The sequence below is a fragment of the Pleurodeles waltl genome, chromosome 3_1 (assembly GCF_031143425.1).
Source record: "Pleurodeles waltl isolate 20211129_DDA chromosome 3_1, aPleWal1.hap1.20221129, whole genome shotgun sequence".
Lineage (NCBI taxonomy): Eukaryota > Metazoa > Chordata > Amphibia > Caudata > Salamandridae > Pleurodeles > Pleurodeles waltl.
In genome coordinates this window covers 1,348,252,059-1,348,265,732 of record NC_090440.1, presented here as the reverse complement: position 1 = coordinate 1,348,265,732, position 13,674 = coordinate 1,348,252,059, and the positions used below count along the sequence as shown (strand labels likewise).

Below are 13,674 nucleotides of genomic sequence, written 5' to 3'. Positions count from 1 at the left end.
CTGAGCCCTTGGAACAGTTGCTGCAGGAACTGAGTGAATCAGGAGAAAAACACACAATACTTTCCCTTATTTTTTGGGGTGGGTGGTGCCACTGTACAGGTCATAACAAACCTTCAGTCTCCTAGGTTCACACCTTCCTCGGTGCATTCTCCTGAAGTCTTGCATCGCTAAAGCATTCTTTCCATTCCCCAACACTGCAGGTGCACTTCCCACATGTTGTTTTTAATAGTGAATGAGAAGTATAATTTTTGGCAGACATGATGGCTGCAAATACACGTTTTGCCACATGGACAGCTAAGTGCTTCATCCTAGTGATCTTACAGACAGTGAGAAAGTTCACATGAACATATATCGTTATGCTTTGACAACGTTTCATGAATCACGTGTGCTAACCCAAACTATGCCTGTAAATAGTACAGATAGGAGTGCTTGGTTAAATTAATTAAAGTCATCCATTAACGGGGGTTTGCTAACTTTTTTTTTTTAATGAAAGTCAGTCTAAAAGAGTTCAATTGTGATATTATCGGCTTCTGTATAAGCCAGAGAAGGTTTTTCTGTTGCTAGACCACGTCCAATATTTGTGCTGGCACAACTGAAGGGAATAAGAGAACTGGGGCTTTCCTAAATTAAAAGAAGCATTTGTTTCAGCCCTGGGGTCCAAATACAGGGTCCTTACCATGGGAACGCCACTGGAGCCATTGACTCATGAAGGTGCAAAGAATATAAAGAACACAGCATATATGGAGAGGCAAGCAGATTGTTGTGGAGTGCTGTCTCTGTGGCAATTGGTTAATCTATTCCACTCTATAAAATTCTCTCTACACCACTGCATTATACAACACTCTACGCCACTCCACTCTACTCTACGCTCTGCCATGAGACAACACTCTGCACCTCTCCACTGTACGCCACTCCACTCCACTCTCCTCAGCGCCACTAACATTTAGCTATGCTGAACAGCTGACACCCTAGGGTACAACACGGCTAAAGCACTGGCAAAGCCAATAGTTCCTATATAGACAAGACCTATTTTTTTTGCCAATGCTGGTTAAATAATGCTTGCCTAGGCCAGGGAGCAGTCAGTAGATTCACTATGATGTTAACCATAGGAAAACAGTGCATAAATATGTAGCTTCCATTTTAGATGGGCTTAAAAACTGTTTTTTTTTTGTTTTTTGTTTTTTAATTTACAACTGACCTCTTCCTTTCTTGGGAAGACAGGAGCATCTTATCTAGACTTTTTCAAGCATCAAAACAATTGTCACAGGTTTCATTTGAAATGTACACCTCTTCTACATTCCTGTGCTGTACATGGACTTCCTAGTGGTATCCCTTTGTGTTGGATGGTTTGAAGGATGAATGGTGCCAAATACATTTTCTAACACAGTTTGTTACAGTCTTTCATTTGAGTTTGTATATCCATACATTAATGCTTTCTGAAGGTGTATGCTGTGGGCCATATGTCATATGGGCTCTACATGTCATTAAGGAAGACACATGGCATGAATGTTAAAGTTGCCCCCTTTTCAGCAGTGGAATGATTACTCTGTTTGCTGCCTAGTTTTTAGTTTCCAAATATTGTAGCACATATGATTTAATTGAACAGTCCAGTTAGTAATTGTCCTTTTAGAAATTGCCACTCAACACCCAACAAACAATCACTACAAATTAAAGATTTGTTTTCCTAATATTTTTGGTCTTGTGGATGTAATAAGTGACTGTGCTGAAATTGCAAATGTTGTGCAGGAAACTGGAATGTTGTTGCAGTTGTCACCTGATGTTGGTTTTTGACTGACAATGCAGTGAGACCTGGTAATCAGACCACAGTGACAGCGCTCTTCCCTTAAAACATGTAAAGTCTAATTGTAACCCAACTGGCTTGGAGTTTAGCACTCCTACAGGTCCCCAGTAAATTGTATCTCTGGAACCTAGGGCACGAGTACTAAAGAGAGTCCCTAAGGGCTGCAGTAATTCTTATGCCACCCCACGGGACCCACACACAAATAACACACAGACTGCCATTGTAGGCTACATAACATGGTGCAAACCAGGTTTGAAAACATGGCATGGCACACTCCTGTGTGCCAAGCCAAAGACACTGCATGGTCTATATATAAGTCATCCCAACATCAGCCTTCGAGCCCTATGGCAGGGTGCATTGTAGCAAATGTGAGGCCATAGCTGCATGAGCAGATTACACATCTGTAATGTCTAGTACCATTGTTAGATATTACAAGTGAGCAGGGAAACAGTCTGGATGTATTTACTGGACACTGGTCAAAGTGAGTTACCGAGATACATAATGACTTCACTAAAACCTATGGTGTTTGGTATCAAACACCTCGTCTTAATAAATCCACACTGATGCCACAAAATGGCAACTAGGCTTACTAAAAAGGGAGGGGGATTAAAAGGAAGGAACCACTATTAAGATCTATCTCAAGTATCCAAAGGGTACCGGCAGTACGGATAAAAAAACAATAATTCAGGTTCTTTAAGAGAATTAGTGTCCCAAAAAACCTTTTATTGTGCCAAAATGCTTCAGCCCTTGCCAAGAGCCCATCCAGGTCTGGGGCTTTCGTCAGGGCTGTCAAACCGTCGCCTGTACCATCTGCATAGTGTACCCCTACATTGGTACACTACATAGATAGCCAGCGTCCTACATTTTGCAAAGACACTCATGCCGAATTTGCTGTTTTTAAAAAAATTATGGTAGCTGAATAGTTTATTCACATGAAAAGGAGTACCCACCGTTAGTACAAATTTAGAATGCGTCCTTATGACCACCTATTCTTCTCAACTCTTAGGTAAGGCATCAAGCAATAAAACATGCAATTTACTTACTCTTCAACAATGCATTAGTGATTAAGAGAGTGGGTTTAGCTGCAAACTGTTTAGTATAAGCCTGTACGTATACTCAAATGGAGGCTTGAATTATCTTACTAAAACTAAAAATAATGTCCATTGTCCTACATGGAGTGCACACAATTGCTTAGCGCCCTTCGAACATCTTTATCACGGATACTGAATTTGATATTCACTTCTTAAGTATGCTGCAGTAAGTAAGAAATGGAGCCGTAGTATGCAAAAATAATGCCATATCCCAATGAAAATACAAGAAATTTGACTAGCACTTTAGATCAATTGTCACCTGTTCACAATTATTTCTTTAATACCACTTTAAAAAATCAATACCATTTAGCTAAATACCATTTTCTAGTTGATGACATTCTAGCTTTGTTTAATAATTTTCATACAGTTTTCAGGAAGGTTTACAGTTTGATATTCTGGGATCTAAGAAACTAGACTGCCATTTGGAGACTTTGTAAATCTGGGTGATCTATTCTACCTAATGTATTATTTTTGTAGGAAGCTGGCCTGGTGTGTGGTCGGTCCCCGAGGTACTTACACCATATACTAGGTCCAGGTATCTCCTCTTAGTGAAGTGTAGGCTGTGTCTAGAAGCCAGGCTCTCTAGTGGTAGCTGTGGATGAACAGCCAAGGCTTATCTAAGAGACATGCAAAGCTCATGCAATACCATTGTAGTCACAAGGCACTCACACACATGAAAGAAACCACACAGTGTTAAAAAATAAAGGTACTTTATTTTAGTGACAATACCAAAATCACTAAAAAGGCAATACTCCCCTAGGGGGTACGTACACACACTAAATAGGTACACTAGTAATCAGAAATAGGCACAGAAATTGTGCAAATTAGCAATTAGCAATAAGCAATAGTGGCCCGAGGGGGATCCGAAACCATATATTAAAAAAATGGAATGCGAACACAGGACCCCCACGTACGTAAGTGGAATGTGTAGAGGGGAGCTGAGGGTACTAGAAAACCACAGAGGTAAGTAACACAATATCCCCCAGCGACCAGGAAAGCAGGAGTAACTCACTGGAATTTCCCCAAACCACCCAAAAGGAAGGAAAAGACACCCAGACAAGGCTGCAAGAAACCAGAGCTGGATTCCTGGAGAACAGGACCTGTGGAGAGAGGGGACCAAGTCCAAAAGTCACAGTGGAGTCCAGGAGGAGTAGGAGCTACTACCCACCCAGCGGTACTTGCAGGAGTTGGTCGACGGTGAGGAAGATCAGGTCAGCACTGCAGCCCTAGAGCCATAGAAGAGTTCCTGATGGATGCAGAAGATGTCCCACGCTGGAGTGAAGATTGCAGAAGGGTGTTGGTGTAGGAATTCCACCAACATGCCTTGGCAAAGGCAAACTCGTGTGTTAGTGGATAAATGGTGCTGCCGGGGACCAGCGAGGCCCAGGAGGACCCAACCTAGGAGGGGGAGTCACAGGGGACCCTCAACAACGCAGAGAGTCCACCGGAGTGGAGGCAGCACCCACAGGAGTCCTACAGGACGGGGACACAGACGTTGCAGAAGGAGCCCATGCAGCACTACAGAAAGGGATCCCGCGCCACACGAGAGCCACGCAGAGGGCTGAGAGTCACAGGAAGGAGGGCTCAGGACTGGAGCTACACGTCGTCTGAAGATCTCTTGGAGGAGATGCAAACAAGCCTTGGCTGCTGCAAGAGACACAGTGCATGGGGGTACTGCCCTGCGTGGGAAGGCAAAGGCCTCCCTCCACCAAAGTTGGACAGTTGGCAGAGATGACCAAAAGGGCTAATCTGGATGACCACCCGTGATGCAGGATCCACGCAGCTCAAGATGAGGGGAGATCCTCGCAGCCAGTTGGAATAGCAGCAGGTGCCTGCGGATGCAGGGGAGTGACTCTTTCACTCCAATGGAGATTCCTTCTTCTTCTTGTGCAGGCTGAAGAGTTCCTGTCTTCTGAGGATGCACAGCCAGAGAAATGTTGCAAAGCTGGCAGGAGCCGTGGAAACAAAGTTACAGACTTCTTCATGGATTGCAGCTTTTTCGGTTCCTGGAGGGTCCAGTCACAGTTCCAGTGGTCAGAAGTCGAAGTGGAGGTTGCAGAGGAATCCTGCTGGAGTCTTGCAAGCCAAATCTGAGGACCCACCCAAGAGAGAGAGACCCTAAATAGCCCTGAAAGGGGGATTGGTCACCTAGCCAGATAAGCCTATCAGGGCAGGGCTCTGATGTCACCTGTTTGGCCACTCAGATGCTCCCAGAGTTCCCTACCAACCTTGGAAACAAGATGGCAGAAGAACCCAGGGACCCTCTGGAGGAGCTCCAAGCACCACCCCTAAGACGGTGATGGACAGGGGAGTGATCACTCCCCTTTCCATTGTCCAGTTTCATGCCAGAGCAGGGACTGGGGGTCCCTGAACCGGTGTGGACTGGCTTATGCATGGAGGGCACCAAATGTGCCCTTCAAAGAATACCAGTCGCTTGGGGAGGCTACCCCTCCCAAGCCAGTCACACATTTTCAAAGGGAAAGGGTGATACCTCCCTCTCCCAAAGGAAATCCTTTGTTCTGCCTTCCTGGTCTTGATCAGATCAAGCAGCAGGAGAGCAGAAACCTGCCTGAGGGGTGGCAGCATCTTGGGCTGCCCAAAAAAACCTTTAATACTAGTGGTAGCAATACTGGGGGTACTCTAAGGAGCCCCTAGAGTGCACAGAATCATACTTCCAATACTTGCAACAGTATCAGGGTATGATTCCGACATGTTTGATACCAAACATGCCAAGGTTCGGAGTTACCATTATGTATCTAGACATTGGTAGTGACCTATGTCCAGTACACGTGTAAAATGGCATCCGAGCCCTCACAAAGTCCATTAAAATAGGTCTGGAGTCTGTGGGGGCATCTCTGACACAAAGGGGTGACTTACAGTGACCTGGTGCAGTGACCTGTAGTGAAAACTGGTGCATGGACCCGTTTCATGCAGGCTGCAATGTCAAGCCTGCAGAACCCTTTGCATGTGCTCCCTATGGGTGGCAGAGTACTGCTGCAGCCCATAGGGATCACCTGGTACCCCAATGCCCTGGGTACCTAGATACCATATACTAGGAGCTTACATGGAGAGACCAGTATGCCATTTGTGGGGTGAAAATGGTACAAGTTACCAAGTTTAAAAGAGAGAGCATAATCACTGGGGTCCTGGTTAGCATGACCCCAGTGAACACAGTCAAACACACTGACAAACAGGCCCAAAGGTGGGGTAACCATGCTAGAAAGCGGCTACTTTCTTTCACTTTTGAACTGTAATTTATGCTACTGGGATGCTCCAAAGATACTAGCGGGGAGAACAAATTTATAAGATGTCCATCTGGCAGTTATCAAAATAAAATACAATGCAATGTTCTGAACTTGTTTATTACAGCTGGAATAAGAGGCAACAAACTGTGTGTACACACAAATAACCAGAACCAGCATATCAAAAATATATTCTTCGTTGACTATGAATGTTAACGGCTGGATGGAAAGATTTGGCATTCAGTGTTTACCGTGTGGCAAACGTATCTATGTTTGGCCTGATCTGGAGCATCGGGTGATCCCAGAAACTGATGGGGAGCAATGCTTGCCAAAGACTCCTTTCACTGCATTCAAAATTTGCCTCTGATGCTATCCACAAAAATGCATCCATATACCCACTGTCTCACTGACAAACAATCTTGCACACACTCACTTTCACAATCACTAACCCTCAGTCACAACTACTGTTGTACTGGGGTTCTAATTAGAACTCCTGGGGTTCAGGTGTTCCGATTTAATGGAACAGCATGTGCAGTGCAGGGCCTATGGACCCTGGTGCCACTGCTCCTGCTGCACCACTAATAAAGGCACCCCTGGCTCAAACCCACTCACTCTCACAATCTCCCCTCTCACTCATTCATTCTAACTCACTAATATGGTTTTACTCAATATCTCGGTTTCACTTATTCACACTCTCACACGATGATTTTCACTCATCGACTCACACGCTCACTCTTGTACTCTCTTGCAATTACTCACAAACACTTTCACTTCTACATGCACAGAGAAACAACAATGAATTATTTTTTACTTTTCTTCCTTTGCTGGCAACTCAGAGGCTCCATTGCAGCAATCTGGTGCTGGACATTGGAACCAGCAAGCCCTAATTCCTAAGGAAGAGCCAGAGAGACAGCAAGACCAACTTTCTGAGAGGACTCTAAGCACAGCCCTATCAAATGGTTGGATAGTGCTGGGCATCCTGTCCCTGTTTCTCTGTCTGGCTCCTCATTGGCCTCAGGGATGCACTGGTGTGTGCAATGAAAAAGCTCAACTTTAAGAGAGATACTGTGCTGCGTGAGGCATGTGGAGTATGTTATGGTAATTAAAAAGGACTGTGGCATAGTTCAATTATAACCCCACCAGCAAAGGCACTCATATGCTCAATCGAAACATCCATCTACAGAGTGCAGGGTTTTTAAACAACACTCTGGAGCATCACCCAGCCACTTTCCTCCTGACATCAGAAGCCTGGAAGAGGGATGATCTGGGCACTGAAGAGTTTTAAAAACAGGAAAAACATGTATGCATGATGGTTGTCGGTCCCTGCCAGGTGTTGAACCACCATGGTTATGCCCTGCTGTTCCAGCCATGTCCAGAGACACAGGCCTCTTGACAAAGGGTCCACAACCCCACACTGCTCTACTCGTTGCCGTAGCACATTGCGGTAGTGTTGTCCGTTAACACCTGCATCATCTTCTCTTTTACAACAGGAAGAAATGTTCTCAATGCCAGTCAGATCGCCTGAAGCTCCAGTAAATCGATATGGAGTCCAGATTCTGCCGGAGACCAGCGGCCACTGACCACCTCTCCCTCATGCCAGAAGTGATTCATCTGTCACTACTGTGAGATCTAGTTGGGGAAGGGAGAGGAGTCTGCCTCTGACCCAATCGAGTTCACTAATCACCACTGAAGATCTTTTGCAGTTTCCTCGAGGTCTGAGCCGTGACGGTGAGATTCCCCTGATGCTGTGCCCACTTGAACTTCAGGTCCCACTGCAGAGCCCTCATATGCCATTTGGCATGTTTGACTAACAGGATGGAGGAAGTCATGAGACCCACCAGCCTCAGTCTGTCTCGCCAAAATCCAGGATAGAGGCCAAAACATCTGTATCATAACCTGAATATCCTGGACTCACTGCTCGGGAGGATAAGCCCAAAACTGAGCTTCTAAGATGGAGTCAGGTGTGACTTCAGCACGTTTATAGTGAACCCTAGCGAATGCAGGAGGTTCCGCGTAGTCTGAAGGTGGGTGACGAGAGCCTGGGGCGTAGGAGCCTTCAAGAGCCAGTCGTCTTCCGAGTGTCCGGAGGACCTCCAGTGCAAAGAAGAGGATTTGGGGCTCCTGGAGCGGTCCTGCGCCCTCCTTCTCGATCGGGACCGTGACCTCCTAAGAGTAACACCAATCTAAGTCGCCTGCCGTGCCGCCATGAGCTTCAGAGACTGCTCTCGCAAAGCTTTCAGGCCATGGCTCGGCAGTCAGAACAACTTCAAGTCGTAGTCTCTGTTGAGGCACCAGAGACATATCTGATGGGGGTCCATCACCGTCATGGCACAATGGCATGCACCATACGGCGCGAATCACATCTTCCTCTATCACATCATCGCACAAATTCGAAACCGCGTTGACAAGGTCTTTAAAAAAAAAAACTGCCAAAATAGGCAGAGGGTAGCTTGAATCCGAACCTGCACTTAACTGGTGCGGAAGGAAAAGAACTGAGGTAGGCGTACCAGGATGGTGCCTTTATATGCGACCATGACAACACTACACGGATTTGAACAACACCATCCAACTTCGCACGCAGGGTACTGCTCAGTAAAAAATTCCGGATTCCAAGCTGATGCCAGGAAATTCTAAGGTAAGGAATCTGCAGCTAGAAGTGTCTATCAGATATCAGACATTGGATATCTATTCCATATCGAGATATGAAGGCGGCAGTCCAAGTGAATGTGGTGCTATTCTCTGAATTCTACATGGACTGTGGAACCCGGCAGGGATGCCCTCTCCTGTTTGTCCTTACAATAGAGACTCTGGCATGCCAGGTTAAGACCCACCCTGGCATCCATCATTTTAGAGCCACAGTCACAGAGGAAACAATATCCCTTTATGCTGATGATAACCCTTTTATATACTTCTGAGTCCTTAACCATCCCTGCCTTATTTCGGGTACTCTGGATACAAAATAAATTGGGTAAAATTTACCATGTTCTCGCCAGGTGTTAGACCTGTCAGCTCTTGGTGTGGTTTCCCCTGTACTTTTTGCTTCTGCCCTTCTGTTTTTGATCCTGTGCTGAATTTTGTTTTTGTTGGCTAAAGGCCTCTGGGCACTTTACCACTGCTTACTAGTGCTAAATTGCAAGTGCTCCCTGTGTAAATTGTATTGTTGAAGGGAGGAGGTGATACTTGCATCTGAATAGGGCTGTGTCTGTGATTACACAAAGCAGTCTCCAACACCCCAACACCCCCCCCCCCCAAGTGTGTCTGGGGCCAGGAGAGGGGGGGTCTTGTGCATGACAAAGGCTTTCCATTTAAGTTTGCCTACTTCAAAGGCAGAAATGATTACAAGTATTGGACTGCTGACCCCACAACTTTAGAACACTCCTGGATTAAGGACATTCTGCCAGGGAGAACAGCCTGAAGCTTGAAGAGGACCAGCCACTCTGCCTGTTGCTTTGGTGTGCTGGCCTGCTGCTGCTTCAGCCCTGGACTCTGCTTTTTACATCCTGCTTTCCAAGGTTCTTAAAGAGCTTGAACTGAGCTTGTCTTCTGTCTCAGGTACATCAAAGACTTCATCTGCCAGTGCCTGGGTTCTTTGCTGAGAGTCCTGACATGCCTAGTGGTGCCAAATCCAGTCCTTGAAAGTGGAAGCTGATAACCAGAGTGAAAATCCACACATCGGAGCCATTGCGGCAGCTGCTGCACCGCGGCTGAAAAAAAAATAAAAATCAGCGTGCCTTGTGGCTTCGAAATACACATCGCCTGCTTCTACACACCCCATTGTTGCTGTGCATCTGGATGTTACATGCATCGTCCCTGGGCGTCAAACCTTAAACATCACCGCACGGACCCGAGGCTGTATTTCCAAAAATCGACACATTGTTCTCCTGCGGGGAAAGAATTGACGCATCGCTAACTCAGCAGGGAAAGAATTGGCACATGGCTTCACTTGTCAGTAAGACATTGATGCATTGTTTGCTTTTGTGACATCACCTAACGTAACCATTGACTTTGATGTATTAAGACTATTAACATTAGAAATTTATAACTTTTCTTGTGTATGTTGGATTTTTGTCATTTTGGGGGGAGGGGGGATGAGTGTGTGTGTGTGGACTTGGGTTTAATAACACATATGCTGTGGGGACTTGATTCCACTGTGGGGACCTGAACCCAGGTCCCCTCGCCACAAGGCAATATCTTCTAAATAATCACAAAAAAGTGGCTTCAGGAACATCTGTGTCAATCTTTACAACGTTTTAAAAAAAAAAATTAATTGCCTTGTGGAGATTTGCGTATCCTCGAGCGTGTTTATATTTTTTGCTCAGCTCTGCCCCTGTAGACAGGACGCAGTACTGCAGTCTTAGCACACTGCATTTAAACACACTTTGCTTACCAGAAGTTTATACTAGAAGGAGAAAGGACAGACATTTCAAAGGAAAAGCTGCACAACCCTGTGTTTATCAAAATATTTGCCATGCCAATTAACCTTTCCTCTATTTACTCAAATAAAACATTATTTATATGAAGTACTTAATTTAAACTTTTTGTGTCTAAGTTTTTTTAATTATTTAATGAATTTGTAAATATTGCTAAAGGCAATCTGGGTCACTTTTGAATCCCAGAATTCTTCACTATTGTTGTTTGATTCTTAACTGCAATTGAAGAATGATGGTGCATTGTGCTGTGATACAGGTATAAACTGGTTTTATCATTTTTGGCAAATAACTTAGAGGCATCAATGGTTACTGCTACATCTAGATGCTTGTACCAGGAATTCGGAGTCTTTATGTTGCTTTGCCTTTGTAAATTTAGGGTTTGGGGGTGGGTAGTGGCAAAGGTCGGGCAGGGTAATTTTAGGGTTTACAGGTAGTAAGGGTATTTTTGAGGAATAAGGGTGGGTACTGGTAAAGGGTTGTAAGGGTCATTATGGGGTTTATTTGTGGGTAGTGGTAAAGGGTGTTAGGCATCATTTTAGGGTTTCTAGTGGGTCGTGGTAAAGGGTGAGAAGGGTAATTTTAGGGATTAGGGATGGGTAGTTTTGAAGGGTGATAATAATTTTAGGGTAATTGACTGGGTAGTGGTAAAGAGTAGTGAGGATAATTTTAGTTTTTATCGGTGAGTAGATTTAAAGGATGTTAAGGATAATTTTAGGGTTATGGTTTAGGTAGTGGTAAATGGTTATGAAAATGTTAGGGTTCGTTAGTATTAAAGGAAGGTTAAGAGTAAATTAATAAGTATGTATATGTTTATATGTGCATATAAGTATGCATATATGTATATATTGGATTTATTTACCTCAAATCCTTAAACATACTTACCAATTGAGGTAAAGGCCTCTGAGTGGTAAAAGGCATGCATGATAAAGGCATGCATTGTAACGTCATTCAACCTGGCTAGATGCATTTTAAACAGCTTGCCTGTAGCAGCTGGACATTGGGCCAAAATTCGTACTGGAGAGCTTCATCTAATATAAATCTCACACAAGACACCACCAGCTTGCCTTACCCTTGTCGTGCAATACTTATAATCACATAGAAACAGTACAGCCAGTGACATCTATAGCATGTGACTCTGAAAATATGGCTCTGCACTATTTGTGCTGTTTGTCCAAAGGATTACAACAGAATGCTACAAATGTTTACAAAGCACAGCATCAAGTTTAGTTTATTTAGGTCACCAAATTACAACCACAGTCCCATGTTCCCAAGCTGTGCTATAATCAGTTTATGCACTTAATTGTAGTTATCAAAATATTGCATATGCACACTGACCGCCTGATTTAATTCAGAAGTGGTATCCCTCTCCCTTCAGCATGATTCTCCGTCTGGACTCTTAAACATTTAACTTGAGTAAGAAGAGACTAAGGGTGCCCACTGAACACCGATTATATATTATGATAGCATACGCATTTGCTTCAGCAACACCCCTTATGTATTGCACACATTTATATATGCTTGGTGCCTTATGTGTACGTGCTCAGTACCAATGTGTAGTTCTAAGTTACAATAAATTGATCAGTCAGTCCTCAAGACTCCTCAGGAGCTAGGACTGTACTGTATTTGATTTCCATTTATATAGTGTCTATTACCCCAGACGAGGTGTAGAAGAGCCCCATAGTGGATTGTACGCTACACTAGACCAGAAGATTAGTGCTTAGTCCAGTGATTCATTCTATGCCCTTAATCTAGTTTCTGTGTTGCAGATTAAATTAATAAGAGTTAGGAGTGATCTCAGTGGGAAGTTTGTGAGCTCAAGTCAGTGGTTGGTGGAGTAAATAGACAGAGGAGATAAGGTATTGAAAGACTGCTTGCACTAGACAGCATTACTGATCGGGAAGCACAGCCTGCCTCACAGCAAAATAATGAGCACACCTTGTAATACACCCGACTGCTGCCTCAAATGAGAGACATGAAAGCTACACGGGCTAGCAATGAGGACATAGTTGGTATAAATATGGTCATAATGCAGACATCTGAATTCAATGAAAGGCAGAGGTCTAATTTTAAATATGGAGAGCAGGGTATGTACAACTAAGGACAGAGTGCATGCTTTTGAAGAGTGGGTTTTGGTGCTAACTCAGGACTTCAAGGCAGAGTATGGTAGTGCATGAGAGGCTCAGTGATGAGACATGAAGAGCCCAGAGGAATAATATTTGATTGTTCGTTGTGTTAGCATCAGACCACATGGAACCCTTTGTCCAGACGCTGTTATGAGACCTTATCCAGGAAACTACACTGTCTAAAACAATGTTCATAGTCACCTGTATTGCTTTGGAAGTACCGCAGTACTTAAAAATGTTTTTTTAATAAAAATGTTAAAAATGAATACACTTTACTACAATATTTTACAAATAATGTACTACTGTGTATTTTAACATTATTTCATACTTAAATCTTTACAAAAACTCTAGTAGGGTGGTAATACCTACAAATTACTGTGTAAATAAAAACATGTTTAATAAGAACTGTTCCCCAGAAAAGTGCAGCAAAAATGAATTTCTCTATCTATTACCACTTTAATAAACTGGCTATAGGGAGGGAACAATAAACCTACTACTAACCTATATTTAAGACCCTGAAACAGAATACAGCAAAAGTGTCCCGTTAAACACGGCTGCCTTTAAGGTTTTGTAAAGACAGCCATTAGTCAATCACATATTGCCTTCTCATCTGCACGTACCACAGTATAATGAAACGTTGCAACAGTACACTGCGGCACAAAATATACCCAAGTATTTGAACACTTATAACTTTAATACTACTTACACTTTTTACACCTAGTACCAAAATTTACCATTTACACATCATAATTAAGGTTCCTGTTTAAACAGATTTTTACACATAAATACAGACAAATCTATTTTTCCTTTGTATTTACAAATATAAAACGGTAAAATACTGCTGTATTGTCACTAAACGGAGAGGTGAGCGATCCTTCGCCCCTGATTCACACTGTGTGAATCAGGAGCGAAGGATCGCTCACCTCTCCGCTTACAATACAAAAGACTATTTTGCCCACCATTGCCCACACTATTGAGGCAATAAAA

At 43.8% G+C, this 13,674-nt stretch overlaps 1 protein-coding gene across 5 annotated transcripts in view; it reads right to left on the bottom strand.

Moving 5' to 3' along the window:
* The window catches only part of HINFP (histone H4 transcription factor), a 162,944-nt gene that overhangs the window by 15,303 nt on the left and 133,967 nt on the right, over positions 1-13,674 (bottom strand). The gene's annotated exons all lie outside the window — the stretch shown is intronic.